At 35.9% G+C, this 12042-nt stretch overlaps 1 pseudogene; it reads left to right on the top strand.

The window, feature by feature from the left end:
• The first annotated feature begins 83 nt into the window (after nucleotides 1–83).
• LOC122143951 lies at nucleotides 84–10547 on the top strand (annotated as a pseudogene).
• The last annotated feature ends 1495 nt before the right edge of the window (nucleotides 10548–12042 follow it).

The following is a 12042-nucleotide window of genomic DNA, read 5'->3' as shown; positions in this document are numbered from 1 at the left end:
AAAACCAGCTCATTACACAGTCTACATATTGTAGTTATATTCAATGTTTTTCTAATATGATATTTTGGAAATTGACTACTGTCATGTTTCAGTGGTTTGTAATATGACTGCATTTAAATAATAATAATAAATAATAATAATAATAAATTATTTTATGTTACACACTATAATTATTTACAATTGCTTTGTTTTCCCTTCATCAGATTTATATCATTTTACCTATAATTGTGATGCGTTTATTATAAATCACTCGGAATGTCAGCACAACAAAATATGTTGAAATAATATAGGACTTGGCAACAAACACTTACACCGCGAATGTAAAAGTCGTGATCAATCCAAAATTATTTTCGCCGAAACGAAGCTAAGAGCATATAATATTTCAGAATAGATTGAAATTATATAAATTATGATTTATTAAATTATAAAACACTGTGGTCAATATTTATCTCTGCTGGTTTTTATTTTGAAAGACGAATCACGTGACGTCCCCTGAGAGTACAGATGATCGTTGTTTTAGCAAATATGCTCACATTTGTTTTGCGGCAGAGTAAACCTAAATATTTTGAGAGAGGCTGCACGAAAAGACCTGGCGCAGAATTTTTAGTATAAATGTTCGGGAAGCAAGGTAATAAAGCTCGCTTTGATTTAATACTAACTTAATGCAAGATTAGTGTGTCCTTCTCCTGCTGTCCACACCTCTCACATACTCCAGCTGCACTTTAATGCGGTTTATTATTACTGCAAATATTGTTCAGTGATTGCTTTCAGTCCGACTGCAACAATAATAGCGTCAGCATCCTCTCATACATGGGATTTCCACAATTTCTGTCTTATTTCAGGCCATAGTTTGGGACGAGTATCTTACTGGACCTTTCGGGTTAATTGCTCAGTATTCCCTTTTGAAGGTGAGTGACAAATTATACAAACAAAAAACATAAATATAAAAATAAAAAAAAAAACACATGTTGTTGAGTGAGTGCGAAAGGAAACCTTGAAAATATAATTTCCTGTTTCAAAGATATTGATGACTCCTAATGAATATGTCATCCCTGTTTAAAAAAAAATAAAAAGTAGGCTAATTGTCTCAATTTTGTTTCTAAAAAGGAGCATGAGTCGAGCAAAATGTTCACTCTCAAAGGTGGTCGGATACCATCCGCTGCCGTCAAGAATATTGTCTTTTTTGGTGCGACCCGATGCCTGGAATTTGATGGACATCATTTTGCAGAAATGTGCAAAGGTTAGCTCGGAGACAAAACATCCTTTTGGGAGGACCGTCCAGCGCTAAAGTAAAGAGTTTGAATCTGAGCAAACATCACAAACCAAACCCATCATTATGAACTGTTCATAAAATGTGCTGGTTTTCAATTCTGAGACAACGGTTGCTCCCAAAATAACGTTCACAGCGGAGTTCTTGATTAGAGAAAATGCAAAGGTGACTGCTGGCAGAGTGGGTGAGAGTGACCGTGCTGTGTGCCCATGAATTACATTCTAATATCTGCGTTGCAGTGAGGATAAATTACATCCACGAGACTTGTCCACATCCTGTTTGTGCCCGCGCCGGAGTCTCCTGTGTGAACAGCGGCTGAAGGAGAAAGGGGTTCTGAACTCCTTCACAAACATCGATGAATACATTCTGGACCTTATCCCTTATGATGGAGATCTTCTCTCCATGGAGTCTGAGAGCTCCTTTAGAGTAAGACCCTGTTCGAATGGCTAGAATATTATGGATTTGTGTTCAGCATTAGGCAGACCTTGACTAGAAATATCCACAATTACAAAAGATGCTCTGCTGCTTTATTAATGCAGAAGTAGTAGAACCATATGTGTTTTTTGTTGTGTTTCATATTTGATACATTAGGTTTTTATGACTCATGTAGTGTGTGATATAGTAAGAATATGGAATTCAGACAAATTTTATGCAAACTGAGCGAAATAGGGAAATTTGGTGCGGTTGCTGATATTCATATGGCCAAAAAGTAAGATGAAATTTTGATAGCTTGTAATGTAAATCAGTGAGATTTGCTTGAATATATATTAGGTGTCATTCTCTATCTCCCAGTAGTGTTTTGGGATGATATTTCAAATGCTTAGTTTAATGATTAAAGCTCTGTAGGTTCAAAACATATAAAACGGTGCAATACAATGATGACTGAGAGATGAACAAATAAACCTTCCTCTAAAACATTTTTAGGGTCCTATGAAATCTGTTTTTTTTTTTTTTAAATTATTTTTTTTTTGTTTTATTTTTTAATATTTCTGGATTCATGTTTAAAATGGTTAAATTAAAAATATTAATCAAAAAGCAAGTTTTATTATTTGTTGTAATGATGATTATTAAACAATTTAACAGCAATTTATTAAAAGACAACAAAAAGTAAATTTTTAAGGCCCTAAGAAAATACTTTCTTTTTTTTAATTCTGTTTTATTTTGACCAAATTCTGTGTTTTCCATAAATTTTCTGGATTCATTTTTAATGGTTTCATTAGATTTTAATAATCACACCTCTACATGAACTGATTTTATAAAAAAAAAAAAAAAAAAAACTGATTATAATATATATGTGTGTGTGTATATATATATATATATATATATATGGTGTGTGTGTATATATAATATAATTATAATATATATATAATAATAATATTATTACTATTTATTTAGCCCCCCCCCCCCCAAAAAAAAAACAAGTTAAGCTGCAAAAGTGTCTCATTCAAAGAGTCTGTGATTTCATAACCTCAAACACTTGTAAAAGCACCTTTTGATTAATCATTAGAAACGACTGGTTATGACCCTGTTTTATATGCATGAGCAGATCTTTGGGATGTTCACATCTTTGTTTTCTTTCGTGAAGGAATGTTATTTAGAGAGCGATCAGACGAGCCTGTATCACGCTGCCAAGGGCCTCATGACTTTGCAAGCACTTTATGTAACAATACCGCAAATCTTTGGCAAAGGCGAGTGTGCAAGGGTGAGCAGAAAAGTGTTTGATTTTATTTCTCGCATTGATTTTTTTTATTGTAATTGGGTGCACGGTGACACGTGGCTGTGTCTTTCTCAGCATGTGGCCAACATGATGTTGCGGATGAAGAGAGAGTTTGCAGGGAGTCATACTCAAATCCTGCCCGTGTTCGATACCCTCCTCCTGTTGGATCGCAACGTGGACTTGCTGACGCCATTAGCCACCCAACTCACCTATGAGGGTCTTATCGATGAGATCTTCAGCATCACCAATGGTAAATGAGTTTCAAATTCCTGCAGACATGAAATACTTCAGAAACATTGCATTTTAAAGCCCTCGAGTCGTTTTCCCCAGTAGTCTCGTCATGCATTGGTTGCTTCGACAGGTTACGTGAAGCTACCGCCTGAGAAGTTTGCACAGAAGAAGCAGGGAGAAGGTGGGAAGATCTCCCCACTGATCCGAAAAAAACTGCAGCTCAACTCAGCCGAGGAGCTTTTACGCTGAAATACGGGACAAGAACTTCAATGCTCTTTTGGAGCGGCTCTCAGCAAGAAAGCCAAGGTTATATCAGCTGCGTTTGAGGTTTGTGCTGCTTTTGTGTTTCTGACAGCAGCGAGAATACAGTAAAAACACAATTAAAAATAAATATATTTTAAAATGTAATTTATTTCTGTGATGCGCAGCTGTATTTTCAGCATCATTACTCCAGTCTTCAGTGTCACGTGATCTTCAGAAATCATTTTAATATGCTGATTTGCTAGTGTTTGTCATTAATGAGCTGGTTTTGCTGTCTCTGTGCCAGGAGCGACACAATGCAAAAAACTGTTGGAGAGATTAAACAGTTTGTTACGCAGCTGCCTCACATGCAGGCGGCCCGGAGCTCCCTGGCTAATCACACCTCCATCGCTGAACTCATCAAGGACATAACAAGTAAGTCATTCGTGCAGTCAGAAATTAAAAAGAGATATTTCTGGTTGTTATCAACTTAAGGTCTGTGGAGCGCTGTCATAGGCAACGATTGTAACTCATCCCTCACTTTGTAAAAAAGAAAAAGAAAATTTCTATCGAATGTACTGAACTGCATTTTCACTAGAGAAGTAAAAGAAACTGTGATGATTGGCTCACAAAAGCAATAGCAGATATCTAGTAATTAATTCCTCAAAAAAAAAAAAAAAAAAAAAGCCTCTTAGGTAGGAATTAAAGCATAATTTTTTTAATAGTAATAATTATGTTGCATATGTCCATTTTTCAGATATCTGACGTACTGAATCAGATCATGCAGAAATTTCTAGCACATTATAAATTTATTTTAAACTAGTTTTTTGTCAGGAAAAAAATAATTCTGACTAGTTATGTAGAGTGACCATTTAATATTAGCTTTTATAACTAATGAAAACAGAATTGCTGATATCTTAAATTTACTTTTGACTATAGATATTTATAAATTGGCCTGGTTAGAAATGCTTTTGCTAGAGCCTGTTGTTTTTCTTACTCTGCTTTCATGCAGTGAACGTCATCAACTGTATATTTAGAGGATTACCCCAGGATTAAGTTATTCAGTTAAGTGCACTATTGCTAATTCGACGAATGAATTTCTATTTTGTAGAATTTCTTCCCACAAGTAGTAGTCATTCTGCTGATATAATTTAGTAAAAAATAGTTATGCATTCATATCCTGTGATTAAATGCTAATATGCATTGCACTAGCCCATAATCTTAATATAGAGCATCTTATTTAGACAATATATAAAAAAAAAGTTTTGTTTTTGGAATTCAGCAAAATGTGAATAAAATTATGAGCCTGACGCGGTTATACTTCATATTATGTAATATGGTGAGAATGCACATTTGAATATTCATGATGTTGTTTTCCACTCGCTTGCTGGACTTTCATTGTACTGTAAATGTCTTTCCTAGTCATTTTAACAAACTGTGGTAAATGATATGATAATATTATGAGTTATGATTATGATACATGAGTTACCATTAATTTAGCTTTTTATTTCTTCACCTTTTTTTTTTGTCTGCAAACTGCCTTGCTTTCCTGTGTGTTCCAGCCTCAGAAGACTTCTTTGACAGTCTGACCGTTGAGCAAGAGTTATGACTGGAGTAGACAAAGACAAGGTGCCTTGTTTTGTTTATGATCTCACAATTCAGTCATTATAAGTGGATAATGATTTAAGAAATGACATTTGTAATGGACATTTTCTTATGATTTGTATAACCTTAAAATAAATGGGCTGTTCTTTTGTGAAAAATAGTTCTCGTAAAAAGAAAATGTGCTCACCATCCAAGATGTAGAGAAATGTAGAGAAATTGGAGAAATGTAGCTTGCATCAGTGTCTCAGCATGGATGCTCTGCAGTGAATGGGGGTGCCGTCAGAATGAGAGTCCAAACAGCTGATAAAAACACCACAATAATCCACACCACTCCAGTCCATCATTTAACATCTTGTGTGTTTTGTAAGAAATGAATCCATCTTGACGGCACCCATTTTCACTGCAGAGGATCCATCGTGAGCACTGTATCAGAGATTCTAGGTGTAAATACAAATGGACTACTCTGCATCAATTATTGTTCAACAGAAAAAGAATGACATTTAATATACAAGTCCAAAGACTTCCCTCTAAATTTTTTAGAAATAGAGAAAAGAAATGCATTTTGAACATGGTATTTTTTTTTAATGCTCTGGAGATAGATTTATTATAAGTTTGAGGTAATGTCTTTGTTCATGTGTTTTTTATTGTGACTTTACTCCTCAGGTCAGCACATATATAGAAGACTGCGTAGCACAAAAAGACCCCCTGTATAAAGATCCTGCGACGGGTCTGCATGCAGTCTGTCTGCAACAACGGCCTCAAACAGAAGGTCCTGGACTTCTATAAGAGAGAGATCCTTCAGGTAGGACAGAGGGAATTTCTTTGAATGCATAATGGTGAATTTGAATCAAAGAATTTTGTGCAACACTCAGTCCACTGTTTGCGGAGAACAGAGGTGAATTATAAGTGCCATAAACATTTACAGTTGTGTGTGTTTTGTTGGGTTAGACGTATGGTTACAAGCACATTCTAACCTCTCAAGAACTTTGGAAAAGGTGGCGGGGCTATACTCAAACCTCAAAGCACCATAGAGAACAACTACCCCACAATCAGGAAAACCCTCAAACTGTGGATGGAGGATACCAATGAACAGGTTTGTCCTGGCATTCATTTTTAGTACAGATCTCTGTTTCCAAATAACTGAAAATGGCCTTCACCATTAAAATAGTCCCCACCCAAACTCACTCCAGTGCTTTGAAATAATGGACACTTTACACATTTCCTGGGATCTAGAAGCAGATGTTGGTCAGAAATGGAGAAAGGATGTCCTCGGCCACTGTGTTTGAAACCACTTACATTAATTTAGTCTTGTATTAATTTTATTATATTAGACAACAACATATCAAAACAGATTGAATGTATGTAGTTGGTTGATGAAATTTTTTGAAGAATATTTTTTAATGTTTTTTTTGAGTAGTATTTTTTTTTTTTTTTTAATCAGCCTCTTCTGCTCAACAAGCCTGCACTTTATTTGATCCAAAATACAGCAAAAAGCAGTAATCATTTTGAACTATTTTTACACTATTTAAAATAACTGTTTTCTATGTAATATTCTTTAAAGTGTAATATTATTTTCTGTGATGCGCAGCTGTATTTTCAGCATCATTACTCCAGTCTTTCAGTGAGCCACATGAATCTTCAGAATCATTCTAATATGAAGATTTAGCGGCTCAAGAAACATTATATCATCATTATTATCAAATATTCAAAACAGTTGAAGTTTTCAGCGTGTTCTTTGATGAATAGAAAAGATCAGAAAGATCACATTTTTATCTTAAATTAAAAACTCCAAACTTAAATACTTTTTATTTAGCAAGGGTGCTTTAAATTGGTCCCAAAAGTGGATGATAAAGACCATTTGTAATATTACACAAGATTTCTTGTTTCAGATAAATGCTGTTCTTCTTCTGAACTTTCTAATCATCAACCTGAAAAAAAAATTCTACTCTGCTATTTTGGCAACATAATGAATAATACAGGTCCTTCTCAAAAAATTAGCACTATTTGTGAAAAAGTTCATTATTTTCCATATGTAATCTGATAGAAAATTAAACTTTCATATATTTATAGATTCATTGCACAGCCCAACTCTAAAATATTTTTCAGGTCTTTTTATTGGTTTGAAAACTGATGATTTTTGGCATACAGCTCAGGAAAACCCAAAATTCCTATCTTAAAAAAATTAGCATATCATGAAAAGTTTCTCTAACACGAGCTATTAACCTAATCATCGACATCAAATCAACTAATTAACTCTAAACACCTCAAAAGATTTCCTGAGGCTTTTAAAAACCTGCCCAGCCTGGTTCATTACTCAAAACCGCAATCATGGGTAAGACTGTAGCCGGACCCTGACTGCTGTCCAGAAGGCCATCATTGACACCCTCAAGCGGAGGGTAAGAACACAGAAGAAAGTTCTGAACGACATAAGGCTGTTCCCAGAGTGCTGGATCAAGGCACCTCAGTGGGAAGTCTGTGGGAAGGAAAAAGTGTGGCAAAAAAAAACCTGCACAACCGAGAAGAGTTGGTACCGGACCCTGAGGACGATTGTGAATGTGGAGAAGGACCGATTCCCAGAGACCTTGGGGGACCTGCGGAATCAGTGGAAACTGAGTCTGGAGTAGAAACATCCAGAGCCACCGTCGCACAGGGCGTGTGCTTTTGAACCAGAAACAGCGGCAGAAGCGCCTGACCTTGGCTACAGAGAAGCAGCAAACTGGACTGTTGCTCAGTGGGTCCAAAGTACTTTTTTTTCGGATGAAAGCAAATTTTTGCATGTCATTCATCGGAAATCAAGGTGCCAGAGTCTGGAGGAAGACTGGGGAGAAGGAAATTGCCAAAATGCCTGAAGTCCAGTGTCAAGTACCCACAGTCAGTGACTGGTCTGGGGTGCCATGTCGCTGCTGGTGTTGGTCCATCACGTGATCTGTGTTTGTTTTTATCAGGCAGGGTCGCATTTCTAGCTATCATGGGAGATCCTTTTGGAGCACTTTCATGCTTCCATCTGCTGAAAAGCTTGTCAGGAGATGAAGATTTCGTTTTTCAGCACGACCTGGCACCTGCTCACAGTGCCAAAACCACTGGTAAATGGTTTAAACTGACCATGGTATTACTGTGCTCAATTGGCCTGCCAACTCTCCTGACCTGAACCCCATAGAGAATCTGTGGGATATTGTGAAGAGAAAGTTGAGAGCACGCAAGACCCAACACTCTGGATGAGCTTAAGGCCGCTATCGAAGCATCCTGGGCCCTCCATAACACCTCATGCAGTGTGCCACATGCTGATTGCCTCCATGCCCACGCCGCATTGAAGCAGTTCCATTTCTGCAACAAGTGATTCCCGACCAAGTATTGAGTGCATAACTGAACATAAATTATTTGAAGGTTACTTGCTTTTTTGTATTAAAAAACCACTTTCTTTTTATTGGTCGGATGAAATATGCTAATTTTTTTGAGATAGGAATTTTGGGTTTTCATGAGCTGCGTATGCCAAATCATCAGTATTCAATCAAAGCCTGACATAATTGTTTAGTTGGTGTGGCAACTGAATCTAAAATATATGAAAGTTTCAATTTTTATCATTTGGTGTGCAATGAATCTAAAATATGAAAGTTTAATTTTTATCATTACATTATTGAAAATGCTAATTTTTTGAGAAGGACCTGTACACTTATTTTTTTTGAGCGCAGCAATCAGAATACTATTAGATTGATTTCTGAAGGATCGTGTGACTGTGCTAAAAATTCAGGCTTTGAAATCACCGGAAATAAATTAACATTTTAAAAATCTATTTCAAATAGAAAGCAGTTATTTTAAATGCTAAAAATATTCCACAATATTACTGTTTTTTGCTGTATTTTGGATCAAATAAATGCAGGCTTGGGGAGCAGAAGAGACGGATTAGAAAAAAAAAATCTTACTGCTCCCCAAAAAAACATTTGACTGGAGTGTATGTTCATTAAACACACCTGGCGATCAGTTAGTTAAGTGATTAAAAAATGCCTCAGAAAAGTAAAAAATAGTTTTCTAGCATCATTTGTTTTGGAGATATATACTGTATATCTGAATCCAGTGTATAGGTATGTCTTTACGTGTTTTATATGTACACAAGCCGTGTAAATTCCTGCTTGACTGTGGCATGTCTAAAGACTGTGTGTGTGTTATTCATGGTTTTGGGAATGACTGATGCTTGTTACCTTTCCTGTAGAACCCCAACGACATCTCGTATGTGTACAGTGGCTATGCGCCGCTGAGTGTTCGCCTGACACAAGTGCTCGCTCGTCCTGGCTGGAGGAGCATCGAGGAGGTGCTGAAGATGCTGCCTGGTCCACACTCCTTTTCGAAAGAGAGAGGACAGCAGGTCCGACCCCACAGGCCTTCACAAGAAGCGTAATTGAAGATTTGCTTTGAGGAAAGATGTTCATTCTAGATCAGTAAACCCGTCATAGTCTTAACTATATTAGTAAGAGGGAAACTTGAGCTAGCTTGTGAAATCTGCTTGAAAGTGCTTCGTCTTAGTGTGCATGGACAGAACACTTTGATTTGTGATGCACTAAATAAATTATTCTTACATCTATTTAGCATTTTTGGTTTACATTTTTATTAAAAAAACTAAACATTCTTTTTCATTTATTTATAATTATTTCTATACTTCCTATAGAGTTGTGTGTGCATAAAAAATACATTGAGCTTTGAGATTAAAATGCATTTATTTATATCATATATAATATTATATATTATAGTATTATATATATATATATATATATATATATATTATATATATATATATAAATAAGACACATTACTGTAACCAATATATTTTAAAACTTAATACTGTATACAGAGAGCTGATAATATAGTTAATAATATAAAGTTGGATATATATTAAATATATCTACACTTATACTATGATATATACTACATAGCAAATCTTAACTGTTTTCTTGTATCGTCGTAAAATGCAAACTATATTATCGCCCAGCTCTAATCTGCTAAATGTGATTATCAGGTATGAGGATAGGAAGACATTATTAGATATTAATTATGTAAATCTTCTTTGACACAATATGTGTAGTGTTAGAAGCGCTTTATAAATCATGTTTAAATAAAACACTTTGTGCACATGGGTGTAAGATTTCCTCTTTGTTGATAACTGATTGAAAACCCATTCTCCGTCTCTTTAATTTGCAGGTCAGCCTGGAGAAAACAGAACCACCCTCGTCTTCTTTCTTGGCGGTGTGACGTATGCTGAAATCGCTGCTCTGCGGTTCTTGTCTAATATGGAAGATAGCGGGACGGAGTACATTATTGCAACCACCAAACTCATCAATGGCACCAGCTGGATAAAGTCTCTGATGGACAGTCCTGAGGAAAACTTACCTTAAAGCATCCATGCTGTCTGTAGGGCCTCCTGTTATCTGTCCGTCATGAACCCAAACCTTAATGTTTTGTCTGCATGTAGAATGAGAGTTATATCAAACTGTCGATGCTGTTTTGTCTGGTCATTTTTAATGATTATGAGGGGGGTCGAAATCACTGTTACCTGTTTTGTGAAAACAGCCACCTCCGTCTGATCTGAGCAGCAAGGTTTGTGAGCTAACCGCTAATGCAGTGTAGAAACATACTGATGTTGTATATAACCTGCTTTGTCAGATTGCATGTTTTCCCAGAAGCCACCATATATTCTTTTAGCAAGCAGTGGCACACATTTCCACTGGCTTTCGGACCACAGACCAGAAGCAAAAACCACAAGCCACATTAGCTGCAGGTTTTTTCCATCTTATAAAATAGCTCTAAATTACGGCTCTCAGTGTGGAATGCGTAAATGTTCATTCATCTGTTCGTGATCTCAAGGTTAGTTATCAGGTGGTTGCTCTGTGCTCTTGATAAACTCCAAATCGCAGCAGCTAGAGTTCTGACTAGAACCAGGAAGTACGGCAATATTAGCCTGGTTCTGTCTGCACTGGATCCCTATTGAACTTGATGTGAGTAGGTCAATATGTATTAATGAGGAGTATGGGAAATCCAGCATTTCTGTCATCAGGGACATGGGTGCCCAAAGCTCACTAATGCATGAAGGGAGTGAAGACTATCCTGTCTGGACTGATCTATCACACAGCTGAACACGCTGGCCATGATAGAAAGGACTCAGAACACACGTGCTTGCTGCATTCATGTGGCTGTGTGACCATTGACTGCATTTTTTCATCATTTTTTGATTATTTTTTATATTTTTTGAATATTTTGTCTTAATTGAGGATTATTCACAGCAAAAATAAATAAAATTGCTCACAAGTGACCTTGATTCTTTTTTCTTTTTTTGACATCATTGATGTCTCATGGTGAACAAATAAGCAAAGATGAAAAAAGATATTTGTGCAAAAAAAAAAAAAAACAACATAATGGCAGATCTCTGGCTTTTGGAGTGATGATAAAGCAGTATAGGTTATTCCAGTTTGCACATGAACTTTAACTTTTTCCTTACGTCCTAAAAGGGAGAATCTAAAACATGAAGACACACACACACACACACACACACACAAAAGGATGCATTATGTGATAGAAAATTGATAATGGCTAGATAATGGCTTCTGGGAGTCTGTTTGGGTTCCATATAGATATTTATAAATACCTCTAAATAATATTTAAGAACAACATTTGTCAAATCAGTTTTTTCCTGGGTCCCCCAGGGGTCTCAAAGGAATGCTAGTCCACAGAAATATTGGTCCAAAAGGTTGCTTTTAGGTCCATATTTATTGTGTAACATGATGTACAAATACATTTTAATTATTAATAATTATTTTGAATAATAATATATTCCAGTAAATTTTGAATTTGTTTTGTGAATGAGACACGTTCAGAAATGGCCACGTATCAATTTGTATATGACGTCATATAATTATGTGCAGACTTTACAAACTTTTTTTCTTTTCCTTTTATTGCAAGAAATTAAACCAAACAGAACTGCACTGAAGTACAA

This window comes from Cyprinus carpio, unplaced genomic scaffold (assembly GCF_018340385.1).
Source record: "Cyprinus carpio isolate SPL01 unplaced genomic scaffold, ASM1834038v1 S000006541, whole genome shotgun sequence".
Lineage (NCBI taxonomy): Eukaryota > Metazoa > Chordata > Actinopteri > Cypriniformes > Cyprinidae > Cyprinus > Cyprinus carpio.
This window is presented reverse-complemented; position numbering and strand designations above follow the sequence as displayed.